Source organism: Monodelphis domestica, chromosome 2 (assembly GCF_027887165.1).
Source record: "Monodelphis domestica isolate mMonDom1 chromosome 2, mMonDom1.pri, whole genome shotgun sequence".
Taxonomy (NCBI): Eukaryota; Metazoa; Chordata; class Mammalia; order Didelphimorphia; family Didelphidae; genus Monodelphis; species Monodelphis domestica.
The window spans coordinates 304,570,364-304,594,977 of record NC_077228.1 but is presented as its reverse complement, the minus strand read 5'-3'; the positions used below and the strand labels follow the sequence as shown (position 1 = coordinate 304,594,977).

Sequence of the window (24,614 nt, the reverse complement as noted above, 5' to 3'; positions counted from 1 at the left end):
AAAACACCTGGTTGTGCCATACTCCATGGACATATACTGAAGTAGAAGAAGGACTAAGAGTATGGATTAACCCTGGTGTCAGGATAGAAGAACATCTCTGACCTGAATCTTAGGTACCTGAATCTATGTACCTCCCACAGTATTGGATCCCCTGTGTTTTATAATTATTTTATAATAACCTCATAATGTTTATAATTATTTTTCAAATGATAGTGATCCATTTGACCCTCTGTCTTTCACTCTCCTCTTTGTTTTCCACCATGAAGTGTTTAGATCTAATTGCCTTCCATTGTGTGAGGTAAGATGCACCCATAATCAGAAACCTAATGCATTTGGTATTAACACCTACTAAACTTCTACATAAAGCTAAGTCTCTCCAAACTGATATAGGGGACTGGGATCCTCATTTTTCTTTTCTATTCTCCACAGCTGCTAACACAGTGTATTACAAATAGCAGGCACTCAGATACTGGTTGGTTGACTTCCAGGGTGCTATGGGGGAATAGAAAGGAAACAGAGAACAGAGTCCATGTCCTCAAACAAACTACAATCTGGTTTCAAGTTTAATATTTAAAGGAAGTTATGATTAAGAAAATATTTCATATAGAAATGTTCTCACAATTACAAAACCTTAGTATATCCTGTCGCCATGGGGCTGATCCTGAGGGATTCTGTATTCATACAGACGTGGGTTCATTTAGGGAGACGGTTGACCCCCAAAGAGGCTAACTTCTCTCTTTGCCTTTGCCTATACCCTGGAGTAAGGTTCTGGCAAAATTTCTGAAACAAAGCTTAGATGTGTCTCATAGGTAGTATTTCCTTCAAAGTGGGTGATTGGATACCTTCCTACAAAAGCACCCAGTGTTCAATATGGACATCTCATATACAATGACATTTCTTCATCACAGAAAATATAGAAAGGACTCAAAAGTGCACATGAATAAATATAGGAATTATAGAACATTTAAATAACACATTACAGTCACTGTTCTGCCCCAGAAGGTAAAGACCCTTTATAGAACTACAAATTAGATCTTTTTCATTAATCTCAGACCTATACTATTTGGACAATTTATAGCAATTAATATGGAGGGTTGAAACTCCATATTTCGTCCCCTTTCATCTCATAAATTTGGTTACCGTACTTTATCATCTTCCCTTTGGTATTCCTCTTTTCCTCTAAAATGTATTTTTAAGGAAATTCTCTCTTTCTAGGTAGTTAGTACCCAACTCAGGAATTCAAAAACTTTCAAAAATCAAGATAATTCATAAAGTAGCTCCTTAGGCTGACCTAGACCCTATTTTGTTGTGGATCCACAAATAAGAGAGACAGAACCTTCCTATAGTAATTTAAAAATCTTTAAAAATTAATGGCTATTCCTTAGTCTACATTGGGTAGTTAGATTACTCAGTGTGATAGAGTATCACTCCTGGTATCAGGAAGACCCATCTTTAGGAGTTTATACCTGACCTCAGATACTTAGTGGCCATATAACCATGGGGAAGTCAGTTAGCCCTCTTGACCTCAGATTCCTCATCTGTAAAGTGATCTGGAAAAGGAAATGGCAAAGCACTCCAGTATCTTCATAAAGTGTTGGATATGACGTAATAACAAAAATATCTGCATTCTATTTTGGTCTCTAGAAGTTATATAATCTTTCTTCCATCATTGCTCACTCTTTCCTTTCAGAGTTTTATCTGCTAAGTTAATTAGCATTTATTAAGGGTCTACTTTATGTGAGGCACTGTTAAGCACTAGGTTCATTCAATTCAGTTCTTTCTCTTCTGTGAATCTTTTCCTGATGTTTCTAAAATTCTGTCTCCCCTTTTCCTCTAATTACCTTTTATTTGTATATCTTTGCATATATTTTATCTTTCCAGTAGAATGTGAGCTCCTTGAGGGTTGGGATTATTTTATGTGTGTTTTTGTTTCCTGGCATCACTTTGAATGGTGCCAGGCAAAAACTACACAGTAAATACTTGTTGAATTTGAATATACTAAACCCCTTGTTATATCTGTTATAAAAGCAATTTTAATTCAGATGTAGTTGGACAACATGATATCTGAGGTCTTTTCAGCCTTTAAATCATTGTGATTCTTTAAATTTAATTGAGTAATTGTAACAATATAAAAGATATCTTTTTTCTCATGATTTTTTGAAATATTTTAGGTGACACAATTATCGGGATTTCCTGAATATGTTAAGATAGTAGAAGTTGGACCGAGGGATGGCTTACAAAATGAAAAGGTAAATGAATATATTTGCAATATTTATGTTAAATATTAATTGAAAATGTTTATATTTTTAAAATTATTCATAGTAGTATTTTATAACATCATTTGTCTATCAACAAATTTTTAATAATACCTCATGACAAATACTGTTAGGTCATGGTGATACCAGAGGAAAAAACAAAACTATCCCTCCCCTCAAGGAGCTTACATTCTTTTGAAGGGAGGCATGTAAAGTTACAAGTATATAAATATAAATCCTTAATAAATATTTCCATAATTCCTTTAATAATGTTAAGAGCCACAATTTATATAATGCCTTAAGATGACAAAATACTTTGCATCTTTTATTTCATTTTGCACATTTATTGCCTTTTTAATGATTTTATTTTTCTTCTTGCAAACTATGTCTCAGTATATTAATATTTATATTTTTCCTTTTTCAAGGTCATTGTACCCACAGATATCAAAATTGAGTTTATCAATCAGCTTTCCAAAACAGGCTTATCTGTAATAGAGGTGACCAGCTTTGTATCTTCCAAATGGGTTCCTCAGGTAGGTAAATTATAGAATTTAGTTCTTATGTTTTTGAGCAAATTCATCAGATAATTATTGAAAAGCCAGAAAAGAATATATTAGTCAGAAAGTAATATAATTGGTATATTTTATAAAATTCAAAATTAAATCTCAGTAATAAAAATATTATATTTTAGAGGTTTATTAAATGATCATTAGGAATCAAGGAATAAAGAGCATACAAAATAAAGACCATGTGCCAATTGCTGATCAGCCAGTTCAAACCCTTGCCTTACCACCACCAAGCTCGGGACAGGAAGTAAAGAGGTGGGACTTTCCACATCCCCACCTAATAACCCCTATATACAGGAAGTATGCAATGACAGGAAGTCAGTGGACTCCTGGAAATGTAGTTCTTTTTTTAGGGTAACAGATTTTCAACTATACATTTTTCATGTTCATTTTCTTTCCAAGTCATTACAGTTGTCATTCATGAAAGTTCTAGGTTGTTTTGCAAAATAGCTAATGGATGCCATCTGATAATAACCCTGTACTGGAGGAATTATTCTATTTCCAACTTTATAGATAAGGAAACTGAGGTTGGAAGGTTCAGTAACTTGCTTGTAGTCCCACAATTAGTAGGGGCCTGAGGCAGAATTTTTACCAACTTCTTTTTTACTCCAAATCCATCTCAACTGTTGTACTGATTGGCAACTAAAGTAAAATTAATCAACTCGTGCTTTCTATTTTTGGCTTCTTCATTTTGGTAGTTGACATTTTAAATTCAGCTCCAGGACTTTTATTTTTATTTTTTAATGACCAGACTTGTGGTTTCATTGGTGTAAGAGAAAATTCGTCAAGGGACTCTACCAATGAAAATCCTTCACGTGCTCTCTCTAGTCTGAATTATCATTTGGGTCATCACTGAGAAGTTAGTTTTCTTAGGATTACATATCCAGTATACATATGTATCAAAAGTGGGACTTAAAACTCATGTCTTTTTGTCTCCCAGGACTTTTTAACCAAAGAGCCTACTCCCTCCATAATTCAAGCCTTCATCCCATTACATTTCATCATATCAATTTCAGCCTATCCTTATAGACTGTCAAGATCACTTTTTACATGTTCTTTTCTGTTATCTACTATATTTACTATCATTTGCAATTCTGTGTCATTTGAAGATTTAATTCAGTACTTCAAGTAACCTGAGACTATAGCAGACCTAAATAAACATTTGGCAGTAAGTAGTGAGATATTTCCTGTTCATTGTACTCTCATGGTGGATAGAACTCTCAGGTAGCAATTATGAGATTGCTTATTATCTGCTGAAAATGTGAGTATTTAACTTTCAAGTTAATGAGTGACATGGCAGAAATCAGTTTTCTGGTTTAGCTTCCTAATCTTCTTAATGGAAATGATGATGAATGGCCTGGACCTACCACACAGATCCTTCATAAATAATTAGGTAGGGATTTCTTCTTTTGTAGTTGCTTTGGTATTTTCATCTGTTTCTTCAGGTAAAAAAAAACAATTACTATTGCTTTAAAGGATGACACATCTTTCTCCAAACAGAGAACTATCACATAGGTGGCATATCCCTATATAGGTGAAATACATAAAATCTTGGTACAAAACTGGAAGTCATAAAAAATCATCAGACTTTTCGAGCATTTCTAGCTTTGTTTTCTTGGTGACTGATTCTTCCCATTCTAAGATTTATAACTATCACTTCATTTTACATGAGCTCAATGTAGTTCTGAGTAAATTTCATTATTTTTGAAGTAAAGCTTCATTATAACAGCCTCCTAATTGGTCTTCTGCTTCATATCAATCCCTTTTCCAATTTATTTGTCATATACCTGCCAAAGTAATTTCCTTAAAGGGCATGCCTGACCATGTTGCTCTCCAACTCAATAAATTACAAGGGCTTGAAGAGATGATAACCTTTAGGATTCAAGAAAACTATTCCATTTGGCCTTTAAAGGTCTTTGCACCCTGGCCCAACTTACCTTTCCAACTTAATTGTATATTGCTCCCCTTTGTAGATGCTGTGGGTTCAGCCAGATTTACTTTTCTTCATATAGGACATCCCATCTCCATGTCTTTACTTTGCATGACACTTGGAATTTTTCATTTCTTACTTCCTAGGATCCTTAGTTTAAATCAAGTGTCACCTTCTTCTCCATAAGGTTTTCTTGTTCCCCTCAATTAATAGTGACTCTACCCTCATGAATCTCATTTTATTTATGTTTTATCTATTTTGAATATACTTATAAATAAGCATATTTATCTTCTCTGTTAGGTTATAAAAGTTCTAATTTAAGGGTTTTATTTTATTTTTCTCTTAGTATCCACAAGGTCTACCACAATGTCTGTCTGCCATATAGCCCAATTAGTGACAAATCAGGATTTGGATTTGGGTTTTCTGACTTCAAATTCAGTATTTTTTGCACTGCAGAACAAATCCATGGTCGTTTGCTTTTTTCCCCCACTTCTCCATGCTGCCTTCTCTTAATGTTAGTTTGATTGCCCCTAAAGAGAGCCAAGTGGTTTGTTTTTGTTTAGTCATTTCAGTCATGTCCAATTCTTTGTGTCCTCATTTGGGGTTTTCTTGGCAGAGATACTAGAGTACTTTGCCATTTTCTTTTTCTAGCTTATTTTATAGATGAGGAAACTCTGAAGTCAGCAGGGTTAAGTGACTTGCCCAGGATCACACCACTAGTAAGGGTCTGAGGCCAGATTTCTACTTCCAAAGATGAGCTTTCCTGTCTCCAGGCCCGACACTATCCACCACCACATCTAGCTGCTCCATAATTTGGTGGACATGATACCAGATCACTGTGGGAAATAGTCAGGAAAGGAAGCCCATTGTTCTCTTTCCCTTGGCCCCTCAAAAGTCACCCAGGCATCAATTACTTCACAGAAATCCAGACAAATAAATGATTGCCCTCTGATGGGGAGGGGGTAGTCTGGTTTTACCCCTTTAGGCCAAATCTGCTTGGCCATTAGGCCAACTTTAGCACTTACTTCATGACATTTAGAAGAATGGAGCCAAAAAGCATTTTAAGTACAGAATAGATAGTCTCTTCAACAATCCCTTGCTAACAAAAACATCTGTATGAATGGAAAGGGAAAGTGGAGCCTCTTTGAGGAAAAATGGGGAAATGATTCTAATATATTCTGAGCTGAATAGAGAGATGTGATATAAATGTCAGGAGATATAAACGATGTCAGACTAGATCTTATGATTATAGTAAGTTGTTTACCCTTGTGAGATGAATGAACTCTTCTAGGGCATCAGGGTAACATCAAATAAATGACCTGTTTCCCCATATAGCTACTGATAAAGTTCCGTCCTCAAAAAGGTAATGACATCTCATCTGAGAGAGGTCTTTTCCTTCCCCAAATTAGGTTATTGGGAGAGGGAGTAAAAGAATTTAAAATCATGTCCAGGCTGATTTGTTTAAATTATTTGATTTGTAAAACTGAACAATTTTTATGCCAACTACAAGAGATTTTGTATTATTGTATTTCATCTTTAGTACTAATCCAAGTTTAAGCACTGCAAACTATTTGTGGCTTAAATAAATCATTGAATGGTGAATGATATGCCTGGCTCAAAGATGGCATATAATTAATTTTTAAAGGAGTATTACCTTTAAATTTCCAACTGTGTTTGCAGTTTGATTTTATAATTGTGTATATTATCAGAGCTCATTTACTCTGCCTGCTTTGAGCAGATTTTTTTGCTGCTTATATCACCATATAACTTTCCTTATTTTATTCTTTTATAGCAAGCTGCAAAACCTGCAGCAAGCAAAGATGGTTCATAACATGATTTTTTTAAATTAAAACTACACTGTATAGTTTTCCTTTCATTTATAAATTCTATTCAGAAGGAAATTTAAATCAGATTTGCCTGATTTTGAGGAATCTTATCTGAAACTAGGGTTAGAATATTTTGTTTTAGCCTAACCGCTTACAAACTATTTCAGTGAATGCTACACCATTTAAAGAAAAAGGGCTATGGTTCTGAAATGGAATCCCTTCTTGATTATGTACATTTTCTTTTCATTTTTTTCCCCTTCTTGGCCATAGGTCATGGGAATAGTACTCCCAGTTATGTTTAGATCACTGCTTGTTCACTTATTTCTTTTTTTAGTATTTTCAAGCTCTTTTATAGTTTCCCTCCTACTGTTTTGCTTGGCAAAGAATTTCTTACTGAAAACAGCCAAAAGAAAAAAAAAATTCCACAGTAGCAAGGTGCCATATAAAACAGGATCCCGCACCTATAATCCAAATAGCCAACAATGATAAAATGCCTGCCACCAAAAAGTGCATGTGTTTTACAACTGAAGAAAAAAGAAAAAAAAGTATTTTTTCAAGTACTATTTGAAGTATTAGGCAGAATAGGTTCAAAAACTGACCCCAGTTTAGCTGGAAAGAACAATAATCATTCTAATTAGAATAGTAATAAACCATAGTTATAGGAGGCATAGTAGATAGAACTGGAGAACTGGAGTTAGGAGGATCTGAGTTCAAATATGGTCTCAGATCATGAACTTTGTATCCCTGGGCAAGTTACAAAACCCTGTTTGCCTTTGTTTCCTCATCTGTAAAATGAGCCAGAGAAGGAAATTACAAAGTATTCCAGTATCTGCCAAGAAAACCATAAATGGGATCACAAAGTGTCAGTTGAAATGCCTGAAGAACAACAACATAGTTATAGGAATAAAAGAATAATTTTAGTTCAACAATATTAAATATTACACAAATCATTTTAAAAGTCAGTTGATGAATTTTTATTCATTTCTTAATATATTCTCACCTATAGGATCTTTCCTCGAGTCAAAGAAAAAAATTAAATAAAACTGATCAACAAAGTCAACACATTTATTTGTCACTGTGTATAATCTAAAAACAAAGAATTTTACTTCTCTACCTAGAGGAGGACAATATGTTTTATCATCCATACTCTAAGGTTGAGGTTGATGATTTTATTTAATGTGAATAAGTTTTGTTTTCATTTACATTATTGTTGTCTATGTATTGTTCCTGTTCTGATTTCTCTGTTTTTTTTTTATATCAAATTGTACACCTCTTCCTTTATTTCTTTGAATTTCTCAAAGAGTTTTTGTATAATAGGATTCCATTAATTACATCAATTTACCAGATTGCTTACATGCTTTAAAATATAATAATAAAATGTTTTTTATTAAGTGTAGCAAAGTTTAGTTAATTTTTTCAATTAGTAAACCAGTTTAAAAATGAGTTTTTGCTTTTAAAATACTAAGACCCGCCCCACTTGAATAATGGCCAAGACATATAAATACAGTTTTTGGATTAAAAAATTAAAGCTATATGTAACTATATAAAACTGCACTAAAACATTATTGATTTAAGAAATGCAAATCAAAACAAAACTTATCATCTCATACCTATCAGATAATTGGCCAAAATAACAAAAGGGGAAATTGACAAATGTTGAAGGGGTGTGGAAGAATGGGGACAGTAACATACTGTTGGTAGAACTATGAGCTGATCCAATCATTTTAGAGTGCAATTTGAAATTGTGATCAAAGAGTTATAAAACTGTTTATACCTTTTGACTCAGCAATACTACTATTAGTTTTGTTTCCTATGGTGATCACCAAAAAAGGAAAAGTTCCTCTATGTTCTAAAAAGATTTATGCCAATTCTCATTGTGGTGGCAAAATATAATCAGAAATTGGAGGAATCTTAATCAGTTGAATGGCTAAACAAGTTGTGGCATATGAGTGTGATGGAAAACTACTGTGATGTAAGAAATTATAAGCAGGTTGATTTTGGAAAAACATGAAAAGACCTACATGAAATTATGAAAACCAGCAGAACCCTGAGAACATTATATATAGCAACAGAAATATTGTTTGAAGAATGACTTCTATATGTCATCTCCAGAGAAAGAACTGATAAAAACCAAATAAATAAGATATAGTTTTACATACACATATATTATTTTGTTAATTCATGCCTTCTCTAATGGGGGGGGGAGGATTTACTCGTTATTTTAGGGTAATAAGCAACTAAATAAATAAATAATTTAAGTTAAAAAATATTGTTCTCATGTAGCACTTTCAGCCTTTCAATATTCCTCTGAGTTGGATGTTATTGCTGTTCAATCATTTCAGTTATGTCCTACGCTTTTTCTTTTTTAAAAAATTATTTTATTTAATTGATTAAGAAAATTTTCCTATGGTTTTATGTTTTATGTTCTTTCTCTTCCCTCCTCACCTCCCTCCCATAGCCAATGCACAATTCCATTTGGTTTTACATGTGTCATTTATCAAGACCTATTTCCATATTGTTGATGTTTGCACTAGGGTGATCACTTAGAGTCTATATCCCCAATCATATCCCCATTAACCCATGTGGTCAAGCAGTTTTTTTCTTCTGTGTTTCTACTCCCACAGTTCTTTCTCTGGATATTGTCCTATACTTTTTGATGCCATTTGGGAATTTCTTGGCAAAGATATTAGAGTGACTTGCCATTTCCTTCTCCAGTTTCTTTTACAGATGAGGACTTGAGCTAAACCCAGTTAAGCGTCTTGCCTAGGGTCCCACAACTAGTAAGTGTCCGAGGCCAGATTTGAACTCTAAAAGATGAATCTTCCTGACTTCAGGTTTGGCACTCTATGCACTTTACCATCTGGGTGCCCCTGAGTTGAGTTATAATAACCTGAATTATCATTCCCATTTTATAGGTGAGGAATTGGAACACAAAGTAGTTATGTGACTTACCCAAATTGAGGTACAGTAAATAAATTAGAGAGTGGCTAAGACAAAAGGAGATCCCAGGTGTCCCAACTTGTAATCGAGTGTTTATTCCATCACATCTCTTCTTAAAGCATAACTAAATATAAGTTCAAAATTTAAATAGCTTGGTAATTGCTTAATCCTTGGCAAAAACAAAAGTCTAAATTGACTGTGCTGTATCTTTTCTTTTCTCTTTCTATAAAACCTCATTTAATTAAAATGGGTCTATCTGAAAATGTTCCCTTCACAATTGGAACAGATCAGTGACTGCATTTTGCTCACTAATTGTATTAAAAAAAAAAAAACTGTGCAAAGAAAGAAGCAGAAAGTAAACTGCCAAAAACTACTAAGAAATAAATCACTCTTCCATTATGTCTAAGAATAAGAGTAACAAGAAGGGATTCTTTCCTTTTTGTTCTGAATCATAAGAATTTATACACTTTATTGGGGGGATTGTGAGGATTAATTCACTTATCTTTGATAATAGAAAAAAGTGCTAGTGATAAAGTTGGACTTTTGGTACAGAAGCTTCAGAATTGTATTTTTGCTATTAATAGCCAGAATCTAGAAATATTGTTAAAAAGATTTTATTCTTCCATCAGTGGTACAATTTAAATTCTAGGCTCTAGAACAAACATTTTACAAATGGTCTCCTTACCATTTGTTAACTACAAAATAAACTTTGCCTTCTCTATTTCTGCTAGTGTCTCCACTAACATGGAGATGTGTGGTTGAGAGCAGTGGTGTCAAACTCAGATAGAAACGTGGGCACTAATCTATTCATAAGGATCACAGAGGGTAGCATATTGACTTAGTTTTAAAATGTAATGTTATCTATGTTTTTTATATTTTTATTTTTTCTGTATTTCCCACTTACATTTTAATATGGCTCTTGCTGTAGTTAGTGGGAGTGTTGCAGACCATATGTTTGAAATCTCTGCTTTAGAGGATGGCACTAAACTGAATCAGAAGGACATGAGTTCAAATCTTATTTCACAAATTTAGCTCTGTGACCCTGGACAAAGCATTTTACTGCTCAGTATATTCAATTCCTCATCAGTAAAATGAGTATTTTGGACTCATTGATCTCTCAGGTCTTTTTTAGGTTGAATTTTATGATCCTTTGATTTCCCCCCGGGTAAAGTGAATAGAGCATTGGACCTGGAGTGCCAGGAAGATATGAGTTCAAATCTGGCCTTATACTCTAGCAGTGTGACCTTGAGAAAATTACTTAAACCTGTTTGCCTCAGTTTCCCATCCGTAAAATGAGCTGAAAAAGAAAATGACGAACTACTCTATCTTTACCAAAAAAATTTTAAATGGGATCACGGAGTTAAACATGACTCAACAATGATCTTACCAATCATTCAGCCTCCCAAATCTTTAACACAGTTCAGTAGTTACTTCTACTAGTGTATGCAAATTCTCATTCACTCCCACTCCCACCACCCCAGTTGTCTCCAGCTTCTCTCAATTATTAAGCTGGGATGTTTGGGTTTATCATAGACTGTCTTGCTGAGGTCACTTACCCCAAGTCTATTCCACTGATCTTCTTTTCTGTGTCCTAGCCAGGACCATATTGTTTTGATGACCACTGATTTATAGTATAGTTTCAGATCTGGTACTGCAAGGCCTCCTTTCACATTTTTTTTCATTATTTCTCTGTAGATCCTTGACCTTTTGTTTTTCCAAAAGTATTTTGTTATTGTTTTTTCTAATTCAGTAAAAAAGTTTTTTTGGTAGTTTGATGGGTATGGTGCTAAATAAGTAAATAAGTCTGAGTAGGATTGTCATTTTTATTATGTTAGCTCATCCTAAGTATGAGTAATTAATGTTTTTCCAATTATTTAGACCTAGTTTTAATTTTGTGGAAAGTATTTTGTAGTTGTGTTCATATAGTTACTGTGTTTGTCTTGTCAGATGTATTCCTAAGTATTTTATATTGTCTAGGATGATTTTAAATGGAATTTCTCTTTCTAATTCTTGATGCTGAACTGGGTTGGAGATATATAGAAATGCTGATGACTTACGCGGGTTTATTTTGTATCCTGCAACATTGCTAAAGTTGTTGATTATTTCTAGTAACTTTTTGGTTGATTCTCTAGGATTCCTTAAGTAAACCATCATATCATCTGCAAAGAGTGATAGGTTGGTCTCTTCATTGCCTGTTTTAATACCTTCAATTTCTTTTTCTTCTCTATTTGCTACTGTTAGTGTTTCTAGTACAATGTTAAATAATAGAGGTGATAATGGGCATCCTTGTTTCACTCCTGGTCTTATTGGATGCTGGAGGCCATCATACCCCGACCGGTTGACAAGGTCACGGTCCAAGAAAGTTCTGCAAAGCAGACCACAGAATGAATGCCCCTTGTTGAACCCCCTCTGTGACTTCTCTCCCCAAATTTTCCCCACTAATGGACTTTTTATGGTTATTGTTCTCCCCCCCCCCCCAATACAGGAGAAATAATATGAGAGCAAATACTTAAAGGATTAATAAATATATAACCTACGTTAAGCCACCTAGGTTATTACCCCAAAAAGATTGCAGTTACAGAATTAAAACCCCCAAATTACTGCCTATGACCCCTCTTTTCTCAAGCACAAGACATGCTCCAAGGCCCTATAATAAACCCTGTCCAAAAGCTTGAGTACTATAATGAATTTTTTTTTACAGTTACCACACTCCAATGAATTTGTTGGAACAGAAGCCAAGCAGCATTGCTAGGCACTTCAAAGTAACACAAGAAAAACGGAACTTGTAAATTGAGGAAAACCCCAGAACTGGTCTGCTTTAAGTCCTCACACCTAGATGCGAAGATGTTTTGTTCATCTCCCAAGCAATTTTGATGGATAGTGAAAGCTGACCAAAAGCACCATAATCCTCTTAGCAGGTCAAGGGGTACTAACCTACAAATGACTTTATTCACATTAATCATATATATCACAGAGTGTTGTATAAACCTAGTAAATGATCACCGAATTCTTTGTTGTAGTAACATCACAAGAGTGTTGTTTAGGTGATTCGATAATATCTAATCAAATTGTAGAATGTTAAATACATAGAGAATTGATTGTGTGTATGTATGTGAAAACCTACATAATAAACAAACTACAATACTATGGAAGAATACTGTGTGTGATGCCTACATATGTGGGTTGAATGCACTGTGTGTCTCATCTCCTTATTCTGACCTTGACATCACATCTTGGCAGAGGGACCTTGGATCCTCAGAGGGGCCACTGAATGGATCCCTATAATTGGGAATGCTTCTAGTTTATCCCCATTGCAGATGATGTTTGCTGATGGTTTTAGATATATCCTGTTTATTATTTTTGGGAAAGGCCCTTCTATTTCTATACTTTCTAGTGTTTTCAATAGGAATGAGTGTTGTATTTTGTCAAAGACTTTTTCTGCATCCATTAAGATAATCATGTGATTTCTGTTGGTTTGCTTGTTGATATGGTGAATTAGGTGGATGGTTTTCCTAATACTGAACCATCCTTTCATTCCTGGTATAAATACCATCTGATCATAATGATTAACCCTCATGATCACTTGCTGGAGTCTTTTGGCTAGTATTCTATTTAAGATTTTTGCACCTATCTTCATTAGGGAGATTGTTCAATAGTTTTCTTTATCTGTTTTTGACCTGCCTGGCTTTGGAATCAGTACTATATTTGTATCAGAAGGAATTTGGTAGAACTCCTTCTTTGCTTATTTTGTCAAATAGTTTGTAAAGTATTGGGATTAGTTGTTCTTTGAATGTTTGATAGAATTCAGCTTTGAATCCATCTGGTCCTGTGGATTTTTCTTAGGGAGTTCTTTGTTGGCATGTTCAACTTCTTTTACTGGTATGGAGTTATTTAGCTATTCTATTTCTTCTTCTGTCAATCTCGGCAATTTATTTTTTTATAAATATTTATGCATATCATCTAGATTGCCATATTTATTGCAATATAATTGGGCATAATAGTTTTTAATGATTGTCTTAATTTCCTCTCCCTTAGAGGTGAGGTCTCCCTTTTTATCTTGAATAGTTTTAATTTGGCTTTCTTCTTTCCTCTTTTTAATTAGATTGACCAGTACTTTTATTTTATTTGTTTTTTCAAAGTACCAGCTTCTATTCTTATTTATTAAATCAATAGTTCTCTAACTTTAACTTTAATCAAAAGAGAAATTAATAAAATTGAAAGTTAAAGTTAAAGTTAGAGATTAACTTTTGGTGATTCTCTTGAGTTCTGTGTTTGGGCATCAAATTTTATGTTCAAGTCTGGTCTTTTCTTTATTTATGCTTGGAAGTCTTCTATTTTATTAAATGACCATACTTTTCTCTGCAGGAATACAGTAAGTTTTGATGTGTAGTTGATTCTTGGTTGTAGACCTAGTTCCCTTGCTTTCTGGAATATCATATTCCATGTCTTTCAGTCCTTCAGTGTAGATACAACTGGATCCTGTGTTATCCTAACTGTGGTTCCATGGTATCTGAATGCCTTCTTCTTAGCAGCTTGTAATATTTTTTCCTTGGTCTGGTGCTTTTTAAATTTGGCCTTAACATTCCTGGATGTTGTCAATTAAGGGTTAAGTATAGGAGGTGATCTGTGGATTCTTTCAATCTCCACTTTTTTCCTCTTACTCTAAAATGTCAGGGCAGTTTTCTTGGATAATTTCCTGTAGAATGATGTCCAGGCTTTTTCTTTTGTCATGATCTTCCAGTAGTCCAATGAGCCTTAAGTTGTCTCTCCAGGAATTATTTTCTTGATCTTCCATTTTGTGGATGAGGTGTTTCATATTTTCCTCAATTTTTTCATTCTTTTGATTTTGTTTTATAGTTTCCTGATGCCTTGTGATGTTGTTTGCTTATAGCTGTTGGATTCTCGTTTTTAAAGACTGAATTTCATCCCTGGCTTTTTGGTCATCCTTTTCCTTGTGGTCTGATTTTCTTTGGAGGTCAACTTTTATCTTTGCTTCATCTTTGATCTCCTTTGCCTCATTTTCAATGTGATTAATTTTGGCTTTCAAGACACTATTTTCTGTTTCCAGATGATTTAATTTGCTTTTTAAGTTCTTTTCCCAGCCTTTTCTTCATCCTATATTAATTGTTTTTTAAATCATATTTTGAGCCTGTGTCCAAATCGCTGGAGTTTCTGTGTTTTTGTTTGGTGTTCCTTGATCTTCTTCTGTTCCATTTGCTCTTTGTTCATTGCCTGGATAGACACTGTTGATTGTAATTTTTTTTTCTTTTTTGTTGTTTGCTCATATTCCCCCCCCCCTCCCCAGTTGCCTGTAGTCTTGCTTCTCTCATTGTGTTCTGGATCTCTGGGTTTGGACTATTCTGTCCTAATTTTGCTTCTTCTATATTCTGCTGATTGCTCAGGTCATTTAGATATTCCCCAGTTGACAATAGAAGCTGAGAAGGAGGAGCCTGAACTTCCTGACCTATTATAAAGGTTGTTGACTGTAGTTTTTTGAAGTCTTTGTCCTTGGAGCTTAGTCAGCAAGGCTCTCAGATCAGTCTGTTGGGGAGGGGTGTTGAAGCTTGAGTTTCTCTTCCCTCTGAAGGCTTCTTATCTGTCATATTGATGATATTGAGCCAGGGCAGAGTTAATCTGCAAAGATGGTTGTGCCCTACAGCAAAAACCTTGAGGGAGGGGGGCAAGATGGAGTGTCTTTGTTATGACTAGGTTGCCTGCTCTGTGCTTCTCCTCCAGCTGCCTCTAAGCTGCCTGTGTTCTACACTTGAGCCAAGCACATCAGTGCCAGCAACTTACTCCCTCCAAATTAGTGCCCTTGCCTGACCAGATATTCCAGCCACCTCTGGAGGCTCAGCACTGTCAGTGGGGGAGGGGTCCTGGGACCTTCCATCTTCCTTCCCCTTAAACCCTTGTGTTATAGAATTCAGAGTGTTTTGGGGCATGCCTTTTACATTGGGTCCAGGATGAGGGTTCCCTAGCTCTGTCCTGTTGTTAGGTTTGATTTTCTGTTCCCTTACAGCATTGTGTTTTTGATCAGTGAGGAAGGGTTTCTGCAGGTCTTAATCTCTAAGCTGCCATCTTGACCTTTATTCTATTTTCTTGACTTATTTATTTGAATAGGGCATTTTCCATCTTTAGTCACCTGTTGAAATGTTTTACTTTAAGGTCCAATTTGGGTACCACCTTCTTCATAAAGCCTTCTTATATGTCTAGTTGTAATTAATCTTTGCCTTCTCATATCTCTCAGAAAATTTCTAGACCACGTGATTGCACTTATTTTTAGCTATGAATTACATTTGTAAGAGTTCAGACCTCATTGCTTTCCAATAAATTGTTGGTCATTTGATTTCCATCATTACATCATTTCATACTTGGTCTTGGTCGTGACTTGCATACAGCTTATTAATGTTTATTAAATTGAATTGATGACACTGCTATCCTCCTGGAAATTTAAAAGAAAAGATATAAATGGCTTATGTTCATCAGATTTGCAGAGCATAAAAAAAATAGATAATACAGTAGGTGAATCAGCATCCAAATAGATTTTTACAGGCTAGAGTAGTGACCTTAATCTAATAAAATCAAGTTCAGTAGTGATAAAACAATGTTGCACTTGGTTCCAAAGATTACTTTCACAATACAAGATGAGAGAGAACTGATTAGAGGCCAGTTCATGTGAACTGGGAGTTTTAGTGGAATAAATGGTGAATGGAAAAGAAAGGAAGGGAGGGAAGGGGAAATGAATGGCAATGAAGAGTCTTCAATTTAGGACCTTAGAGTTCTCTGATTCTGATTCTTGTTTCTTTTCTTTACTTTCCTGCATCTAATCAGTTGTAAAATTCTATTGTTCTGCATTTACAAACCATAGTACCATTTTAGCCATTCTCCTGTCTTTATTCTCACCACTACTACCATCTTAGATCAGCCACTCATTATATATCATCTAGACCATTGCAATACTTTTCTACCTTTACGTTCCCTTGATATCCTTCCTTCCTTCCTTCCTTCCTTCCTTCCTTCCTTCCTTCCTTCCTTCCTTCCTTCCTTCCTTCCTTCCTTCCTTCCTTCCTTCCTTCCTTCCTTCCTTCCTTCCTTCCTCACTCCATCCCTCCTTTCTCCTTGCCTCCCTTCCTTTCCTTCACTTTCTCTCCTTCCTGTTTTTAAAATTTAATTCTCTTTTCTATTTTTAAGATTTGTAGATATAGCCATTACATGGAATCTTAGTGTGACAAAATATGATTAGTTTATTGTTGACTTATTGCCTTTTGCTTTATTATTTCTAAAATATTTCCACACAGCTTTGGATTTTACCTATTCTCGTTATATTTGCATTCTGGTATATGTAAGTTTGTATACCTCTTATTGCTTTTTGTTTGAATACTGAGGCTATCAATATTTAGCATCAGATTTTTTTTTTCACTTTGAATTAGACAGAATAGCTAAGTACAAATGGAAATAACATGAAAAGTTTCTAAGATGCAACTTTTCATTTGGCTGAATTCACTAAATACAATTATGACAAGCTGTGCATTTATTTCATGAAATTACATACCCAGGTGGTCTTTCAAGGCAAAAGGCCAAATATTTGTTAAAATTAAACTACCACAAAAGCTTAAGATTAATCACCTAGTAATATCTGGTGTGCTTTAGAATAATTATAAGTTGAAATTTATAAACAAATATAAGTGAAATAATAAGGCTTACAAATATACTGGCTTTTTGTCACTGGCATGATGGTGAAAGCTTGTTAGAAACTGTGAGCTCATAGTATTTACAGCTGGAAGGGACCTTTGAGAACATCTAATCCATCCTCCTCATTTTACAGAAAAGCAAACTGAGTCCCAGAGAGATTAGGTAATTTACTAAAGGTCACACAACTATTATGTAGCAAAGCAGGACATTCAGATTCAGCAAAAGATATGCAATGCTGGGTTGGTGTGGTAGTGAATACTCTGAGGAAGTATCCCCACAGCCTTTCTTTTTTCATCAGGACAGGGCATAATGGGACCAATGTCTTAGTTGTTTTGGCTGACCCTGAACCTTATGAATCCAGTGCTTCTGACTGAATCTTCTGTTAAATATATTAAAAAGGCAAAAAAAGTCTGAAAATCAGTCTTGTTTTACATTTTTTTAAATGGAAAACTGATCTATCAATCAATACAAGTTTTGAGTCACGTGGATTCAGACTTAGGGTTCTAAATACCCCTCAGCGAAAAATAGTTTCCTGGATATGCATTGTACTTATTTGCTTATTGTTTTAAATAAATGATCTACATATTGGAAGTTTTTCTTAGTGGTCTAAAGTGAGGTATAGAGAAATATAGGGATAGTAGCTACTTATGTGAGCTATTTCTGACTCCATTCCTTCCAAATATTGTGCTAGGTTAGGGAGGGATGAAAATAAGCTTTGTGAAAAAATTATAGTGCTTGAGGCACTGAAAGACTCCATTCCAATTGACTAGCATCAGTATTAATGTTCTTTAGAAGCAGTGTTGTGTAGTGGAAAGAGTGCCATATTTGGAATCTGACAATATGGGCTGATATCCTGACTGTCATTTTTTTTTTTATTGATTCATGTTGCATCACATTACACTTGGGTCCACAGATTTATTGCTTGACATTGGACAGGTCTTGTAATGTATTTATAATCTATTGTGTCATCTCTAAAATGAGAGGTTGAACAGAAGAACTTCAAAGATTCATCTACCTCTTAATGTATAATGCTAGGAATCTATGAAATTTATAATTAATCAGGCAACTAGAAAGACTTTTCTTAGCCATATTTTTTTTACAAAAAGTTTGGCAGTTTTCCTCTGAACCCTATGCCAGTGATGGTGAACCTTTTAGAGACCAAGTGCCCAAACTGCAACCCTCATGCTGCATGTAACAACCCCTCCCCCCTCTCCTTACCCCAGATAGGGGAGGTTGGAAGCACTCCTATTGGGCTACTGGGAAGAGAGGCCAGTGAAATGAGAAATGTCCTTAAGGAACACATGGAGAGTGAGAAGGGAGAAGCTCCCTCTGTCATGCTCCAGATATGTATGTCATAGGTTTGCCAACATGGCTATGCCAATATATGCTAGTCAAGATGATGAGTGCTTAGGATTTACCTAATTCTAATTGCTAGGAAGAGAAGAATAAAAAGAATGCGATAGGAAATGAATAGGTAAAGTTCTAGGTATGCCACTAAGTTCCAAGGTTCTCCTCCCTCCCGCCATACCTCTCTCTCTCTCTCTCTGTCTCTCTCTTAGATAGATAGATTGATTTATTGATTTTTAGATAGAAACTCACAAAATTCTAGAAAATACTGAAAGAATAACTCATTTCTTCAAAGTCCAGTAGCCATGCCCTCCATATGAGGACCTATAAAAACTCTAGCTCCACCTGATTTTTGGGCATGGTGTAAATTAGCCAGGCCTACTCATAGTAAGGCAGTTTAACCCAAGAGAAACATCTGTAATACCTAAGTAATTTAAACAATATGTTTTACCTTATTAAGTAAGACTCATTTGTATTTAAAAGGGAAAAAAGTACCACAATGCTTGTTTTTAAATGGAAAAGGACAAAATGTGCTCTTGGTATAAAAGGAAATCATTGGATATTTTACCAAGAGAAATAATTATTCTTCTCTGAGAAGAATGACCTTTGTTATAGGAATGATAGAATAACTGCAGTCTTCAGGGAATCAGAAACTAAGAGAAAAAAGATGGCAAGAGAGCATTAAACTATCCTCCAATAATTTCATGTCATTTAAGTTCAGTAATAGTAGTAATAATACTATAGCTAGTATTTATATGATACTTTAAGGATTGGCAAGTATTTTCCATGCAGATATATACCCTGAAAAGTAGATACTATTATTACTCCCATTTTACAGATAAGGAAACTAGAACAGACAGAAGTCAAATAATTTGCCCAGATTCACAAGCAGTAAATTCACAAAACTAAATAGCTGATGTGCAATTTCACTGGGTATTTCATGTGTCCTTGATCAAAACCTATTTCCATGTTGTTGGTGTTTGCATTAGGACGAAGAACTGCAATTCTTGATAATGATATTGTACAGGAGACTGCTGTTCTCAAACTCTAAAATTTTGAGTTGCTATCATTCATTTTGTACCACTATTGACATTGACAAAGAGTATCAGCTAAACTTTTGAAGGACTTAATCAGTACTTTGTACAGAGTAAGGTCTGTAAGTGCTTTTTCATTTATTTGTTCATTTATTCATGATTCATTTAGGGCAGTACTTAAATCAGTACTATCTAGAACATAGCAATGCATTTGATATATACCCTAAATTGTAATGGGTGTTACTGATTCTTTTTACAAATCATGTGAGGATTTAAACTTTTGAACTCCTCTTTTTTTTAGCTGGATTAGATCACTTCTTCCGTGAGTTTCTTTAAAGCAGTGAACCAAAAGTACAGTCAGACAGTGATACTCTGCCATCTTACATTTGACTTACTATTATTGATGTCATGCAGGACAGGCAACTGGCTTAAAACTTGTTCATGGATTTCTATTTGTTAGTTGTGGTTATTATCATTATTATTGCATAGCTATTAACAGGCTATTCTGCAGCCAAAATTTCGTTTCACAAACTATGTCCTCTGAAAATTCAAAGCTTTTCATTAGGAATTGAAATATGAGGAACTAAATTGATTATTATTATTTCAAGGCCAGTACTTTATTCAAAGGGGTTGGTGATTTTTATGCACATCATATGGAAAAAAAGGGTGCTGGCATTCCTACTTTTGTCATGCTTAGGAGAACTTTTGCTGAGTACTATGATGATTATTTAATTTGATTAATTATCCTCTTGATTAATACAATGTCTTTTCTTTTATCTTGAATTAAAAAATAAAGCCAATATACCTGTGCCAGAAAGTGCAAAAGCCCAAGAATATTAAAAAAATAAGCCAATCTCTCTGAAATGATTTGGTTAATGAAAACAGAATGCTAAAATGGAGTTCTATCTGGACATACTTTCTAATTTATTTGATTTTTTTCTCCTGATTGGAGAGTCATCAGTAATGTGTTTTCATCAAATAAACTTTGAAGGTCCTGACTCTAAATTATATTAAAAATTAGACAAAAATATTTTTACCAGTAGTTGATGTAGGTTAGTATTTTCTGTGTTATTCTACACCCACTAACAACAATTAAAATAAATTTATATTTATATAGTATTTCATAGATATATCTTTAATTATGTAAATTAACCTTATTTAATTTAATCACAGTCCTCTGTTAATACATCTATCTGGCTATCTGTCTGTCTCTGTCTATCTATTTAACATTAACCATGGACATTGATAGCTTTGAGGATTGTATTTTGTATCAAAGAACTAGAAGAACAGAAGCTCTCTCTGCTTCAGTAATGAAATATGCTATCTATATTTTGAAATTGCTATTTCCAAATGGTGGTAACTATGTGGCTACAAGACATGGAACACAAGTCTTCAGTGATTTGAAAATTATTATCCTGCTAAGGGCAATGAAGAGGTTTCACAGTGTGGGTTTAAGTAGTCTTGTGACATAACCATGAAGAAACTGTGATGAATAAATAGTGGAAACAATGCTATCAGACTAATGTATGATAATGAGATGATGATGATGATGATGATAAGAAGAGGAGGATGAGGAGGATTCAAAGAGAAAGAAGAAGCCAAGGAGGAGGATATTGTGATAGTGAGGTATTACTTCTAGATGAACAATAGATATCAGCCAAAATCTAATATTGGTATCTTTGAAATGTCAGGAGAAGGAGAAGGACCCCATATGGATGGGTAGAATTTTGATGGAGGACATATGAGAGGACATAGGCAGGAGTTGCATGGTTTAGGTTTCATTGGATAGGATGTATTCTGCATCATTGGAGAAAATATACAAATCATTAAGATTAAAGATTCATTTAATAATAGTAGTAGTGGTAACTGATATATCTCTCTCTATATATATCTATATATATATTGCAAACTACTTTATGTATAATTCATTTGATCTTATATTTAAATGTCCCTGTGAAAAACTCTATTATTGCAAAATTAGTTCAGCGAATATGGAATAACATGACCAGAAGGCTGGTTTCTACATGATGAGACTTTTTGGTTACACATGCAAATACTAACTATGAAAGCATACAAAGGTGGTTATCTGTTTTGGTGGAGGGATTGCCCATATCAATGAATCATGTGTAGTTTGACATTTTTAAGAAGTTTCTCACAATTAGATATTTCATGGAACTCTTGATTTCACTTTGATTTGCCAACTTTATAAACATTTACTTTAAATTCTTTGTTTTCTTTACAAAGTGTATTTGTAGAGTAGAAATCTAGTTGACAATAGTAGATTTTGAAAATTGCAGTACCACACAGTGACAATGTGTATTTTAAACTAGAAATCTAGGGATGGTTCAAAATCAGGAAAATTATCAGCATAATTTACCATAAAAATATAAAAAGAAATAGAAACTATTTGATTATCTCAATAGATGCAGAAAAAGCTACCTGCCAAGATAAACCAGTTAACTATATGATTACAACTAGAAAACATTTTTCTCACAAATCAAATTTGATCTAGACAATTGGAATAACATTAATTGGTCATAGGTAGGTCAAGCCAATATAATTAAAATGACAATTCTATCTAAAAATTCTATCTATTCATTGCCATACCAATCTGTTACCCAAAAATTATTTCATAGATCTGGAATAAATATGAGATTCATTTGTGAGATCAAAAGGCCAAGAATATCAAGGGAATTAATGGAAAAATATAGAAATGAAGGGGATTTGCTATACCAGGTATCAAACCAGTAATCATCAAAACAATCTTTTTACTAGCTGAGAAATACAGTATTGGTCCAATGTAATATTTTAGGCATTCAACTTGCAGAAGCAAAATGACCATGGTAATATAGTGTTTGAGCAACCCAAAGATCTGAGGTTTGGGATGAAAATTCTTTATTTGAAATAAAACTACTGGGAAAATTGGAAACCAATATGGCAGAAACTATGCACAGAACAATACCTCATGCCTCATACCAAGGTAAAGTCAAAATTGATTTAGAAATAAAGGGCAAAACAATTAACAAATTAGGTGATCAGGGATTGATTTACCTGTCAGATCTATGGATAATGGAATAATTTATGTACAAACAAGACACAGACAATATAACGAGATGCAAAAGAGATAACTGACTACATTAAATTATAAAGTTTTAATACACCCAAATCCAATACAACTAAGACCATAAGGAAAACAACAAACTAAGAAAAAAATTATCAAGTGTCTCTGACAAAGGCCACATTTTTCTAATATATAGAGAACTGAATTAAATTCATAAGAACACAAAACATTTGCCAATTGACAGGTAGTCAAAAGCTATAAACAGGCAATTCTTATATGAGGAAATGAAAACTGTCTTTAGTCAAATGAAAAATGTTCCAAGTCACTAGTAATTAGAGAAAAGTAAATTGAAACTCTTGAGTTACCATCATGAATGAGACTGGCTCATATGAGAAAGAAGATAAATATTGGAAGGAATGTGGTAAAAACAGGGGCACTAATACACTATTGATGGAGCTATGAATTTAACCATTCTGGAGAGCAATTTAGGATGGTTTCAAAAGAGACATTAAAGTGTGCATATTTGCAATTTGACCCAGCACTATCAATATTAGTTCTATATCCCAAAGATACTAAAGATAGTGAAAAGGAACTTAAAACACTTTGGACTAAAATATTTATAACACCTCTTCTTCTGGTGTCAAAGAATAGGGAACTGAAGGGATGTCCATCAACTTGGGAATGGCTGAACAGATTGTGGTATGTGATTGTAATGGAATACTATTGTGCCATAAGTAATGACAAAAAAGATGATCACAAAAAATCCTGGGAAGTTTTATATGAAGTGATGCAAAATGAAGTGAGCAGAACTAGGAGAACATTATCCACAGGAATAGGAATAACGTACAATGATCATCTGTGAACGAAAATTATTAGCAGCAAAGCAAAGATCTAGGACAACTCATAGGGACCAGTGATTAAAAAGGCTATCCACCACCATAGAAGGAGCTGATGGAATCTGAATACAGATGGAAGCCTGCCATTCTTCATTTTATTTCCTCCATGTGTTTTTTCTCTAGTGTTAGCAATATGCATTTCCTTTTACAATCTAATGAACTGGAAATATGTATTGTATGTTAACAAGTATACAACTTATATTCCCCACCATCTTGGGGAGGGAAGGTGGGTGGGAGGGAGAAAGAGAACATGGATTGCAAAATGTCAGAAAACAATTATTAAAAATTTAGATAGCAAGGTGACTCAGTGTAGAGAGACCCTGGCCTAGAGATGAGAGGTTATGGTCAAATCTAATCTTAGACACTTTGTAGCTTTGTCACTGTAGGCAAATAACTTAATAGCAGTTAACTAACCTTTAGCACTGTTTTGCCTTGGAGCCAATACTTAGCATTAATTCTAAGAAGTTAATGTTTTTTTTTTTTAAAACTTATATCAACATTTAATCTGGAAAAAAAGAGAAAAAAATTGAAGTGCCATTTATAGTGTACATGTTGTTTTAAAAATGTTTTAACTTTTGCACATTTGAGAAGTCCTTTCAAATAAACTCCAGCATAGAAAATACTTATGATGAATTTATAATAATGTTATAGAAAAGATTGTACATAAACATTCTCGAACTACTTGGGAGATGTAGATTTTTGTATGCCTTTTAAATAATTTTCAAATAAATATGAAAATATATTTAGAAATAACATGATATAGAGCTGAACAATGGTTATAACTTCAGAATATTAGTAGTGCCCTTGAATTTAATCTAAAACCTGCTAAAATTATAATAATTATATCATATATCACATTTAACAAAAATATATTATGCCACGGCTTATAGAATATAATATACCATTTTGTATAATTGCATAGTATAATAGATACATATTGTATCACATTGCATCACATCACATCACATTCAGAGATTTGTTGGAGCCAGGTTGAACTGGCTTATGGATGCTAATTTTTAAATTTATAGCGTGAGAATTTTCACCTCAAAAATCAACATCTCCTATTT

General features: G+C 34.1%; 1 protein-coding gene across 1 annotated transcript in view; it reads left to right on the top strand.

Moving 5' to 3' along the window:
* The first annotated feature begins 2,151 nt into the window (after positions 1 to 2,151).
* The window catches only part of HMGCLL1 (3-hydroxymethyl-3-methylglutaryl-CoA lyase like 1), a 170,022-nt gene continuing 147,559 nt past the window's right edge, over positions 2,152 to 24,614 (top strand). The window contains exons 1-2 of the mRNA XM_056818434.1: positions 2,152 to 2,249; positions 2,681 to 2,788. The gene's annotated coding sequence lies outside the window, so the exon portion shown is untranslated. The remainder of the gene's footprint in view (positions 2,250 to 2,680; positions 2,789 to 24,614) is intronic.